The sequence below is a fragment of the Acanthopagrus latus genome, chromosome 2 (assembly GCF_904848185.1).
Source record: "Acanthopagrus latus isolate v.2019 chromosome 2, fAcaLat1.1, whole genome shotgun sequence".
In the NCBI taxonomy this organism is placed as follows: Eukaryota; Metazoa; Chordata; class Actinopteri; order Spariformes; family Sparidae; genus Acanthopagrus; species Acanthopagrus latus.
This window is the reverse complement of record NC_051040.1, coordinates 8,154,444-8,168,031: the sequence shown is the minus strand read 5'-3', so window position 1 is coordinate 8,168,031 and position 13,588 is coordinate 8,154,444. Positions and strand designations below refer to the sequence as shown.

General features: G+C 43.1%; 1 long non-coding RNA gene across 1 annotated transcript in view; it reads left to right on the top strand.

The window, feature by feature from the left end:
- The window catches only part of LOC119007346, a 39,589-nt gene extending 33,327 nt beyond the window's left edge, over positions 1-6,262 (top strand). Inside the window, exon 3 of the long non-coding RNA XR_005071106.1 lies at positions 3,669-6,262. This is a non-coding gene — a long non-coding RNA (uncharacterized LOC119007346). The remainder of the gene's footprint in view (positions 1-3,668) is intronic.
- Positions 6,263-13,588: the final 7,326 nt, after the last annotated feature.

The window sequence follows — 13,588 nt, the reverse complement described above, 5'->3', positions numbered from 1 at the left end:
ACTGTGTTATTGACATCTCACTTTCAGAGTCCTGTGTTTCACTCACTCAACCGCAACATTCTGCTGTCAGTTTATATGTAATTTACGCTCACGGCCCCGGAGCGACATTGATCATGATGTAGGAACATAAACCGTGAATGTTGAGCATCCCATTTCAAAACTATAATAGGCTGCCGCAACAACTTCCCGCAAGATGTTGGAACCTGACTGCAGGAGTCGGCTCCTGTTTATCCACAAGTGCACGAGTGAGGTTCAACCTTCACCGATGCTGGGTGATGAGGTCAAGTCCAGGAACTGTTTCCTCACTCGCCATCTTTATACAAAGGTTATTATGAACTAAACTAACACTAATGTTGAAACTGATTTAAACCGACTCTGCAATAAGTGAAACTAAAACAAAAAAGCAAATGAATGAAAAACACAGAACTATAATTCTGCTTTGTGTAAAAGTTATTGTTGTGTTGAAATGTGAAGGAGCCTTTCTAAGATTGCTGATGAAAAGGTGGAAGGTCACTACTGTCCATAAGTACACAAAAGTAGGTGGACAATGGCAATCTCAGCACTCTTTGTGCCTTCCCCTTCCGCAGTCTGTCTTTCAGCACGATGAGGTGCTGCCAAGCCAGGACAGACAAAGACTGAAACGTGTTGGCTCGGTCTCGCTCGCCCCTCTAAGAGGGAACGTACCATAAGTCTCCCGGTCTTTTTCTCTCTCCCTCCTCTTCGTCTTCATCTATTTGCCTTTCTGTCTCCTCCTCTTCCCTTCCCTTCCCCTGTTTCTCCCCCTCTTTGTCTCTGGCCTGACTCCAGATGAGTTACTGCTCCAGGCACTCAGTCTCAGGTTGTTTGAGCTTCGAAAAAAAAAAAGAAAAAAAAATTCAGAGTTAGTGGAGAGGTGGTTGACGGCCAAAGGAAAAAAAAAGGCTATAGCTGAAAGAATATGTGAGAGATCCCAAATATTTCTTCGATCATACTGTGACAAAGAACTGCATGAAGGTCTGCGGTGTAGGATCTTCTAAGACAGAGGGCAAACAGTAACCTAAGGCAGCATCTGACAGTAGAAAATGCAAACCCGCAGGGTGTCCATTTGAAGGTAGAGGACTGTGAGGGTGAATACAATTCAGGGATTCTCAAACAAGAAGTTATCTGGCGGAGTCTATACCAAGTATCTCCAACATGCCCGGTACTGTGCTGCAGTGTATTAGTATGTGACCTGTGAATCAAGAGACTGGATTCAGACACAGTATTGACATTTGAAAGGTTCAACCTTTCACTGCTGCTCATGGGCCCCTGAGCAGATGGAGAGAATGAGCCTCCATCATCTCCGAGGTGAGCTCACCGGCGGCTGTGAACCGAAGGGCTTCTGCATGATTTGAAAATGAATCTATTTGTAGAATGTGTCATCTGCAGAGCCGCTCAAAGGGCGCTGAAAAGCTGTCGTAGAAGCGTTTGTTGCAACTAAAAATACAGACTTGGATTTACTTTCATTGTGTAGCTTACGCACACAAACCTGAAGGGAGCACACGCTCTGCTGCACACGACGGCAGCATAGGTGATAGAAGTGTGATAAGTTGGAAAAGGACACAAGCACAAAGCATATTGTTCATCATATAGTGCGCCTGCTTAACAATACTTATGCTGCATGATGTGAGATCAATCTGAGGTGGAGCCCTCGATAGCTGAGCGTGCAGCATTTCCTGCAGCAGCTTCACAGTCCTAACACACCGGGACACGTCTCCATGCTTCATTACTCTGGCTGGATTTTGCTTAGTTCCTCACAGTGTTATGGTCACATTTGATTTTGATGTATACAGCTATGGGACATCTGAAAAAAGGGGATTCAATTGGAGAATGTGTTAGCTGAAAGGTGTTTAAGGGCACAAAAAGTGGTGTGAGGTTCCAGCCTGCAGGTACTTTAGCATGAAGCAGCAGCAACGAGTTCTGTAAATCAGTATATTCAGCTGGAGCCGCAGCACACGTCATGGATGAACGTGAGGAAGGTGAACTTCCAGGTACGGTTCTTGCACAATTTATGGGCAGAAAACGTACATGAACCTTTTATGAAGATGAAAAAATAATCAACTAAATGAAACAAACACTGCAAACTTTTATGTCATGTCATCTTCAGACTCCTTTTTCATGTTTCTCTACATTTCACAATAAAACCCTCGACATGATAAAGACTTAAATTCACTCAGACCAGCTTCTTTGCCCATTAATTTTTGAATTTCTACTTTTTAAAAACATCTTCCAATATTCTGGTATGCTGTGGTCTTTAGTCTTACTCAGCCACCGTAGCGTTGTGTACAAGCGGACGTGTTCTGGAGGAAGTTTGGATTCTGCAGCTACATTTCTTTCCTACGCCGCAACTACCAACTTCCTTCTTGAGTCTGCAAGGCTGCGTTAGTCCTTTACCTCAAAACAACCGAGGCTCACCAGGTTGAAGAGGCTTTGGCTGAACATGTACAATGCCTTTTGCGTCTGCATGTTTATAGCATTTCACATCGCCCATTTGTTTATCTCTTCCCTCTGTGCAATAGAAACACGTTACATCTTCCTTAAGGTTAAGCGTCAAGAAAGTGTTTGCACACAGTTCACAGCGAAACAAAGCTTTACAGTGATAATGCTCCTATAGGTTCAATTAATTGTAAGAAACATAATGTGGGTGTCTGACCTACCGAGCTCGCCACTGTAATGTACTCTTGAGACGGAGGTGGTTATTCAAGAAACAACTAGTCTTTGCAGACAGCGTAGGAAGACACAAATCTTTGGATACGTTCTCGACAATTCAGCACTTGGAAAAAGAGATCTCGGATGCTGCCGACAGTCAAATCAGCACTTAATTTAAAGCATGCTGTCAGCTGCTTAGAGGGGTTTAGAGGCAAGTTATTTAGGATTTTCTAAAAGAGCCAACTGGCAATGAACTTATTTAAGTCAGCTCATTATTCATTATCTCAATCATTTCAGTTCCTTAAACTGTAGCCAACAGTCCACTACTGCTTGTTAAATCTCTTCATTTAAACCAGAACTACAACCACTGAGGGACACCGACACTAACAGACTGCAACACAATGTTTCACTCAGTTAGTTGGTCATATTTGTAGATTTGCAGTGTCATCCACCAGAAGAGATTAAATTTGAATTTGCACTATAATGGCTACGCTGGATCTCTGTCATCTTTGGAAGACTTTCGCTCTCAAGCTTTCATAATCACCCTTGTAAAACCCTTGATCTGAGCTCTGGTGGGTGATTAAAGACTTGGGCGATAAAAAACGGAGCTATTTGTGGAGAGGACATGCCGGCAGAGAGGGCAGTGTGGACATGCCTAATCAGGATTAAGCCAGCCCAAAATAAAAGAAATAAAATAAAACAATGCGGAAAAAGAGACCAACTTCCCCTCGGAGTCTGTGGACGTCCAGTCAGTGGAGATTATAATGACAGCAGAAGTTTGAGGGAAAGTATCAGTGGAAGCCCACTCACTCAGTCTGACTGCAGCACTGAGACGGGTCTGTTATTGCCTCAGGAGCTGTACTTATTGCATATTTATTAAACAAATAATTAACACGACTGTGTGTGTGTGTGTGTGTGTGTGTGTGTGTGTGTGTGTGTGTGTGCATGACTGCCGCCACTGTGCTTTTTCATTACACCGCTGTGTCTCGGCCCACTGGCAGCCGTCCAAGGCGTTCCAGGCACCGATCAAGTCCGGGCGTGAGATGGCGGACGGAGGAGGAGGTGCAGCGGAGGGAAAAGGTGGATTTATTAGCCACAATTAACATCAAGCTATTGTATAAGGCTCCTGTGGACAATATCAAAGGGGCTTGCTGAGCAGAACAAGCAGTCTGGTTTCATTAAAAAGGGCCTTGGTGGTGTCGGAGGGAGACAAAGGTGACACCCGTCACGAGGAAGGATATCCTCAATGAGCCCACCAACGCTCAGTGTGCTCAGGGCGAGAGGCCTGCAGCCTCCCCCTCCTCACTGGAGCAACTCTGCTGTCGGTGCTGCGCCAAGACTGCAGAGCTGCACCCGGTCATGGATCCGCCTCATGATGGGATATGAATATGTATGCAGGTTAACTGATGTGCTAGACTCTAATTGCGATGGGAGGGGAAAGAGCCTGAAGTGCAATGCTTCATGGGAGCTGCTCCCCCCGTCTCGGTATATAACATATGAGTCCATAGCAACATAAGAGCGGGACACTCAAGGCGGTCTTTTTCTCTCAGTCCATTTCTTTTTTTAATCTGGCTTTTTGTTGGTGCTTTCTTTTCACCCTCTTCATTCTGATAGCAGCAGACTCATTTTGCCGGCATTGATCTAATTATATTTGTTGCAGCTTTTGTTGTCCCATAATTTATGCCTCCTTGCCACTGCCAATTAGTTTTAAACCAAATGTGATTATGAAGAATAAATGCTAGCGTTCGGCTCCACTAGAGGGTGGCACATCAGTTTACCTAAGGCAAGGCTTTTCAAACTTGGGGGAGAAAAGCAGAATGAAGCTAATTTTAAGGGATGTGCTTTTAATTTTGAGGGGTTTGCGTAAGCACAGTGGAGCATTTCAGATTAAACTCCCCCCTCCCCGCCCCGAAATAAAGTGGCAACCATGAAATCGTTTTAATTAGGCCAGCTGACAATCCAAACACTCTGGACCTCTCTGAATGGAGATGAAAACAAACCATTCACCTTTGCATTCATTAAACTCTAACATATACAGCTGGAAAGCATCAGATTCCTTTGGATCTATTCACAGTTTTAAATTACGGTTCATTTAAAGGAAGCCAGTGGGGAGCTTCAGAATAAAAGCCCTCAGCAGCAGAAGGCTGGTGCTTAAACAACAGACATGTTGTGAAGGTCAGGTTGTTACTGATGTTTGGACAGAGTGACAGCTGCCACTTTTTGAGCAAAGGTCAGTCAGTCGGCTCGCAGCTCTTACATATCACCGGTAATAATTGCAGGCGTGCGCACACATTGATATGCACGTTTGCCCACCAAATGTTCCGAGCCTTTTTGTCTTGAGAGAGGTTCATTAAGACGATCTGTGTGGAAATCACGGCAATTCTTACTTACAGCTGTTAAGTCCAAAGCTGACATCATTCCACTGATGTTCAACAAATTCCAAATTTCACTCCCAGCACTTGTGCACACAATGTGTTACATTTAAACTCGACAATCCAATTTTCATTTCCGTCTTCAAATGTTTGCGAACCACATCATCACTGCCGACGCGACAAAGGAAATGCTGTTGACACATCTCCTGCCTCTCTGTGTGTCAATACGGAAGGAGGACACAAATGTCAGTATTAATCTGTATTAATCACAGGCGTTAATAATGTAATGTCGAGTATGAAGAGCGCTGTGAGGGCCTTCCAAATCACTCAGGACATCTGACTTTCAGGATCAGTGTCAGGATGCTCGAAAATCAATCAGAAAACAATCAGAGCCATTGATTAAAGGGTGATTTTTTGATTTTAGCTTTCTACCCTGCTCACCAAGCCTAAAAGTGTTTATTATTTAACCAACTTAAATATGAATGCACTATAGTCAGCACGTGTACAATGATGCAGAATGTATAGAATGAAATGTTGGCATTTTAGCTGTGATGGCTGCCGAACCTGAGACCACAGTATAAGACTGTTGAGACATGGCTGTTTTTAACAAAACGTCCGGGTGTTTCCAGGTTAGTTTGGGGCAGCAGAGTGGATATTAATGAGGAGACGTCGGGAACGTTTGCAGTTGTGTTTGTGGAACCAAATCCAACATATACATACATATAAGTGTTTTTTTGTGATGGACAGTAAGCACAGCATTGTAACATAAAACTGAAAATGAAACCTAAAGATATGTTAAGAAGGTACTGGCACATCCATGGTTTGCAGACACATACAGCTGCTCTCTTTGTCGTAGTTGTCGAAATAGAAACTTTAAGTTTGATTCAGTTTGACAATTGCAATCTGCTTTGACATCTAATTTATTAGTAAGATTGGTCTTTTTGGTGCAGTGATACAGTTTAATTTGTCACATATTTCAAGCGATCACTCTGCAGATATAGGTTATATTGTATAAGTGATGAAAAGGACATTAAACTATCACACAGTTCTTCACCATGAATGGAGATGGTGAATAAAATGGCCGACTGCTGTTCAACAAATACTGAGGAAAACGAAGTCGCAAGTTTTTGTCTTATGTTTGTAATGAATATGTTTAGATACCAGCATGTAAATGCAAGGGTTGCAGCCGTAACACTGATGGCCTTTTAATAAACACTGCGTTATTAAAACTGAGTCTACAGTCCAGTCGTTGTGTTTGCCTACAGGGCGTCAGCTCGACCCGCAGGGACCGTCAAAGGTTTGAGTCGCAGCGGGGAATGACGTGAAAGCAATAAAGCTATAGTGTTTGTTCTTCAGTGACTCCTGAGATCTTGCCCACACGCACTCCGCAATTTAATTGAAATCATCCGTCCATCGTTCAAGACGACAGTTTTAATTTACAGAGATAAGCAAGCCTGGCCTTGACCTTGCTCTGCTCTGACACGGATCGCTGCCCCTGCACCTTTCCAAGGTGCCTTCAATCAGCTCGGGGTTTTCTTTGGACGATGCTTCTCTTTTTCTGCCGATGTGGAAGTGCTTCTTATTTTCCTCCCCACTCGGCCGTTCCTTTGACATGTGCAGCGTGAGAAGAGAAAATCTATGTAAACAGTACTTCAGTCAACAGATCAACACCTCTCTCTGTTCCGACTGACCGACGATATTGATTACATAATGCTTTGTTCACTCGGCTGCTTCCCTCCCTTTGTTGCCATTATCAGACGGGGCGCACAAAGCCGGTCACTCACACCGCTCACTGTGAAAGAGAAAAGTCCACGAGTGCAATTATGAGGAGAGCAATAGCAGTGGCTACCGTGATGGCTTTTTTGCGCCGGGGCCCACGGCTTCGAGAGTCTTAAATCCTGCTTTTAAGCGCCTTTAGTGGAGTGTGAAATACAGTGCGTTGGACTCGATTATACGTGGGTTCCATTTGCCGGCGAAGGCTGTGTGGTTTTCTGACTTATAGAAGTGGAAGCTACAGTCGTCTGGTGAAGTCACATTCACACACTTTCCTCCTTTAATTGATATTAATTACTTGTCAGCTGCCTCGCGTTCAATTCTCCATGGCTGACAGCCCTGTGGACTAACTGAAACTTTACTGCGCAAACTGCACTCTAAGTGAGCGACTTACTGTGAGCTGATTAATCCTCTGACACATAATAAAAATAAATTCAGTAAAATAATTCAGCAGCCATATAGCGATCAAGAACATTCACACTGATGTACATTTTACCAGGTCCACCTTCAAACTACTCTGCTCTTTAGACAGACGCCCGGTTGATAATATAATTTATAATATATAAAGCTCTCAGATTTATTTTGATGGAGGGCAAATTTGACTGATTGAATGACAACAGCTCCCCGAGCGCTTCATAAAGACAGCACGGGCAGAAAATGGCATTAAAAAAGGGTTTTGATTAAATGTTTATTCTCCCCAGAGTCCTGTATGAGTGTGTGTTCATGTTAGAGGGCAAATGAGGGAGAGAAGGGAAGTTTTTCAGTGTAAAAGCTCAAATGAAATGAGAAAAAAAAACAAAAAAAAAAAAACATATGATATATGACATATGAGATATATATATATATATATATATATAATGTGTAATATATATATATATATACACACTATATTACCAAAAGTATTCGCTCACCTGCCTTTACTCATTCTATGAACTGAAGTGCCATCCCATTCCTAACTCATAGAATTCAATATGATGTCGGTCCACCTTTTGCAGCTATTACAGCTTCAACTCTTCTGGGAAGACTGTCCACAAGGTTGAGGAGAGTGTTTATAGGAATTTTTGACCATTCTTCCAAAAGCGCATTGGTGAGGTCACACACTGATGTTGGTCGAGAAGGCCTGGCTCTCAGTCTCTGCTCTAATTCATCCCAAAGGTGTTCTATCGGGTTCAGGTCAGGACTCTGTGCAGGCCAGTCAAGTTCATCCACACCAGACTCTGTCATCCACGTCTTTATGGACCTTGCTTTGTGCACTGGTGCACAGTCATGTTGGAAGAGGAAGGGGCCCGCTCCAAACTGTTCCCACAAGGTTGGGAGCATGGAATTGTCCAAAATGTTTTGGTATCCTGAAGCATTCAATGTTCCTTTCACTGGAACTAAGGGGCCAAGCCCAGCTCCTGAAAAACAACCCCATACCATAATTCCTCCTCCACCAAATTTCACAGTTGGCACAATGCAATCTGAAATGTACCGTTCTCCTGGCAACCTCCAAACCCAGACTCGTCCATCAGATTGCCAGATGGAAAAGCGTGATTCATCACTCCAGAGAACGCGTCTCCACTGCTCTAGAGGCCAGTGACGGCGTGCTTTACACCATTGCATCCGACGCCTTGCATTGCACTTGGTGATGTGTGGCTTGGCTGCAGCTGCTCGGCCATGGAAACCCATTCCATGAAGCTCTCTGCGTACTGTACTTGGGCTAATCTGAAGGTCACATGAAGTTTGTAGCTCTCTAGCAATTGACTGTGCAGAAAGTCGGCGACCTCTTTGCACTATGCGCTTCAGCATCCGCTGACCCCTCTCCGTCACTTTACGTGGCCTACCACTTCGTGGCTGAGTTGCTGTTGTTCCCAAACGCTTCCATTTTGTTATAATAGAGCTGACAGTTGACTGTGGAATATTTAGGAGCGAGGAAATTTCACGACTGGATTTGTTGCACAAGTGGCATCCTATGACAGTTCCACGCTGGAATTCACTGAGCTCCTGAGAGCGGCCCATTCTTTCACAAATGTCTTGTTTCACAGTCTGCATGCCTGAGTGCTTGAATTTATACACCTGGGGCCAGGCCAAGTGATTAGAACACCTGATTCTGATCATTTGAATGGGTGAGCGAATACTTTTGGTAATATAGTGTATATATATATATATATAGCAGGCAGAGAGGAGGGGTTCACTGTCAGGACGAGGGTCCCTCGGCCTCGCCTCAGGCGAAGATGCTGCATTAAAGCTGACCCACACTCAGGGTCAGCATTAAACACCCCCCCTCTGTATATATGCACCAGTCAGTGCATTTTCACTTTTGATATGGTGCTTTACACTTCCTCGCCACTGCCAGGTGAGTGAGAGAAAGAGGGGGCGAGGTAACAAAAACAAATGGATAAGAAAAGATAAACAGCATTAGCATTACTGTGGTGAGCAGCTTTGGCGGAGAGGGACTTCTTTGAAGACTTACAGTCTAATCCGGTCTGCTGAACCACCATCTATGCCTCAGCTTTTGTTTCTCAGTCTGTAAGACCTACTCCTGCAGGAGCCGCAGAGAGCGGGTCAATGGATTTATCGTGCAGAGTGCATGGTAATGCGAGGCTTCTTGTTGATAGCATTAAACAGAACATTTTATAGTTGAATATGCTTTGTTTCCACGGTGACCCTTGATAATAACTGTAATCCTGGGCATATTTGGCCGTCATGTACTGGAAAAATGTGTTGCGAATATCAAGCTGTGTTCTCACAACTCACTCTCTGTGTCTCTGCTCCCTATACATTATGATGCATTACTGTAGCTCCAATATAAAAAGGATTCCTATTGAAGTGCTTTCCATTTTCTCTTAAGAAATCAAGAGTGTGTGGAAATAAAGTGTCACAGAGTGCAACATTGATGTGTTTATGTACACATTAGATACATGTGGCTAAAAGTGATGTCATCAAAATGTGTGTTCTGACAGAAGGCAAACCACATTTTGCCACTCAGATTTTAACACTGTCAACTCACACTGATGCATTTTGGCATCAGTTTGCACGGCCTCAGATGAAATCACGTCTTATCAAGTCTTTTATTGACTTTGTCTGCAGTTGCGTCTCCTCTTAAATGAGCTTTTTGTTCTTCCTGATCACACAGTAACACACTCCATTTATATTAATTCAGCGCATTAGGAATATCTGTCAGTATCACTAAATGCAATTCATCAGCGATACAAACTACAAAACTCCACAATGACAATGAGATGGAGATGAAGAAACACTTCGACAACTTAGTATTTCCAACTGGTACAGTTGGCGCCGCTGTCAGAGTACCAATCAACCATCAGCACAGGAAAAGACATGAGTTAATTCATTCGTTTAGTCTATAATGGGGAGATAAAAGCAGATAGAAATGGTGCCAGGCTGCCAGTCTGACTACGAAACCAGTCAGCCTTCATTTTCCTGGGAGATTTCATGCCCAGTGGCTGAAAAAATACTATGTTACAGTGAGGTTTTGCGGAAACAATCTAAACACTAATGGGGTCATTATTCTATGTTCATTACATTGTGCAATCAACATTTCCTTCTGCAGTTTCCCAGCCCAGTCACTGGGATATAATGTTAGCAGTTAGCATTTCTGCAAACCACAGATGAATCTGAGGTTGACATTTGTACTAAAGGTGGCGTACAGTATCACGTTCATATTACATGCTCATCAGCCACCTTTCACATTAGGAGGTGGACAGGATGCCGGTGCAGTTCTAACAAGCAACAAGGCTGACAAACTGGTGACCGCAGTTCGAGTCACCACAGGATATTTTGAAGGACATCCTGGGACACGTCCAGCTGTTTCTGTGGCAACCAAAACCTGTTATTTTTCACATGCAGTCAGACCATCTACAAATCCGTAATCGTTGGCACAAAAACTGGTATTTTAAGCCAAATAATGGAGCTTTCTGAGCCTTCAACCGAGTATTTTGTTGAGAGAGGAATAGAAAATTCACCATAAACAAAAGTTCAGTTTTAACTTTTAACTGTGGTTTTGCAAAACAAAACATACCTAACATTTTTTTCTGCTTACTGGGTTGGATATACAGGTATTAGATTTAAAAAATCAACAATATTAGATTCAGAAACAAAACCCAAAGAGCATGTCGGAGATAAAACTGATTATCAGCATCCTGATCTCACCTTTAAAACATTAGCTCATAGGGCCAGATGGGAGATCAGTGCAGAAAGAGGCAAAGAGAGCTGTATTGTTGTGCTTGTGAAGGTGGTCCAGTGAAGCTGCAGAAGAGAAGCAATGAAACAATTTGAGTTTGTTTAAAGGAAACGGGAAGGGAAGACATGAAAGGCCTCGCTCTCTGAACATCAAGTGCTCCGGCACACTCACACAGGCATAAAGGTCCGTACGGAATAGGAGCCGAGTGAACACGGTGGGCCTCTGTGGAGGCGTTGGCGCTAGTTTAGCCGCGGTAATAACGAGAAGCCACTCCTGTGCACTCGCAGTGTGTGTTGTAGAATCATGACACGGGCACCATTTATACCTCTCCCATTCAATTACGATTCCGTCTGGACGTTGGCGTTTCTGCTGCCACAGCAGCAGAGAGAGAGTTCACTTTTGAGGGACTTCAAAGCTGGTTTGAACGCTCAAAAAGCCCCCCTATAGCAACGGCAGCTCAAAGGACAGCCGGTACAGTGACTGCCAATTAGGAGTTCCAACGAGTCCCATTAGATCCCAAAGAAAAATAGATGTTTCAAAGGCGGACAGGGAAGAAAGTGCTGTTTTATGAAGGGTCCTAAAACATTTTATGCCACTGGACTATAATGCCACTATATTTCTGCCTTTGGCATTAGTTTTTGAAGGACAAACTGTTATTTTAAAGGGAGTTACTCACCTGTGAGTTGTCAGATGTTGGAGCTGAGTGCCATTTGATGACACTTTCTAATAAACTCATCGAGAGCGCCCTTCAACAACGGTCATCACAATCACAGCTGCAGAAGGTGAGGCTGAGCGAGGCGACGGGAAGAAGCAGAGGCTGGATGTGCCCCAATCACACACATAAAAGATTTAACATCGCCCTGAGGTGTTTTTACAGCACTGTTGTACCTTAAAGGTGCATTAAGTAAGATTTTACTGGCCCATAGCACAAATGGCTGTAATAAATCATCAGGGATTTGATAAAGTGACTCAGCAGTTACCTTGCCCTCTGCTGGTATTTCTGGATCTCAGTAAACTCACTTTCCGACTTGACCTCCCTCCACTTACTTGTACTTTCATCAGCTCAGGGATGTCTTTGTTCAGAGAACAGGGCTGTGAGTCAGACTCTGGAAACATCTGATCTTTACAAAGGCAACAAAATAATGTGTCATCAGATGAAAAAACATTCTTTTATAACTTGATAAAAATGGGACTTTAATGTTTGGGTAGATTCAGCACCAAACAACTGCTCTGTAAATAAAATCCAACCCAAAGGATCAATGCATGTATGTGCACCTGCTCCCTCTTACGACCCCCGAGATTTTGTGTTTTTGCTCTTAAATAAATAGTCTGAAATTACCCTGTAATTACCCTCCATAAATTGTTATTCCGTGCTATAAACCACCACATGATGCAAGAAGTCCAAAATACTTTCAATAAATGACCTTTAAACAGTGTCGTGTCATATTAAAGTAGTAGTAACATGAGGAAACATCCCCGCTCAGCTGCGTGTGCTTGAAAAAAGATGATGTAAGAAACCAAAAGCAGCAACAGGCTACATGTTGAATTATATGTCAGATTTGCTGTGTGGTAGAGATGTTAGAAAAGAGTGGAAAAAGGAAGGAAGTTTCTTGTTATAATGTGCAGTTTATACAATATAATAATGTGAAAATATCTTCTTGTGACATGAAAAACGTATTGTTCTAACAACAAACTTCTCACTTTATAACATGATACTGATCTGTCAAACTTTTGTGGTGTGGGAGCAATGCACTGCCCTATGTAAGAAAGAACGTTTTTGTTGTTGTTTTAAGTGATGTGCGACATAACAATTGAGACAAGACGAGGCTCAACTAGGCATATTACGAAACATGGAGGATAAGGATAAGCACACTCATTATGGGAGGACAAACAAACATTGAAGAGACGGAGAGGGGTGACAAATAAACGTGGAAACAGCAAGACAGTTGGGGAAAGCTGCCTGAAAGGTTAAATAACTACTGAAAATCTAGCTGTTCTGGAAATGCGTCGGAAAAAATGGTGATTTTTCAACACGTCCTCATAACTAAATGGCTAAATTGGTCGATTGCTTACATTAACTCCCCAAAAAACACATTGGTGACGGGACCTTTATCATCACATGGTTAATGTTGTGAAATAGTTGCAGTTTGGTTACATTTAGGCACTAAAGCTACTTGTGTTGGTTTAGAAAATATCATAGTTCAGGTTAAAGTACGCTAACTTCAGTAATGTTAGGAAACCTGACATAGCTTATACGTAATTTAAAATCAGTCGGCGCTGACTCACACAGGGGCCATGGACAGCAGTATGCTGGGTGAAAGTCTGGGCTGGTTTGAACCGTCCATCCACTCCTCCTCCAGATGCTAACTTTGTCAATCTTCATTCTACGTTTCCTGACTTCTTCCTTTGCTCCTGTCTTAATTTCTACGTCTACGTGTTGTTGTAACAAGCTGCTAGCACGGACGACCTATACGTCTGTTTTTCAGGCTGGATCTGTATGTGGCTTGTGTAAAACATGAGTAAACAGCAGCGTGGTCTTTTAATTCTCCTTTAACTCACCAGTGTGTACATTATGTATCTTGGCTTGATTACGACT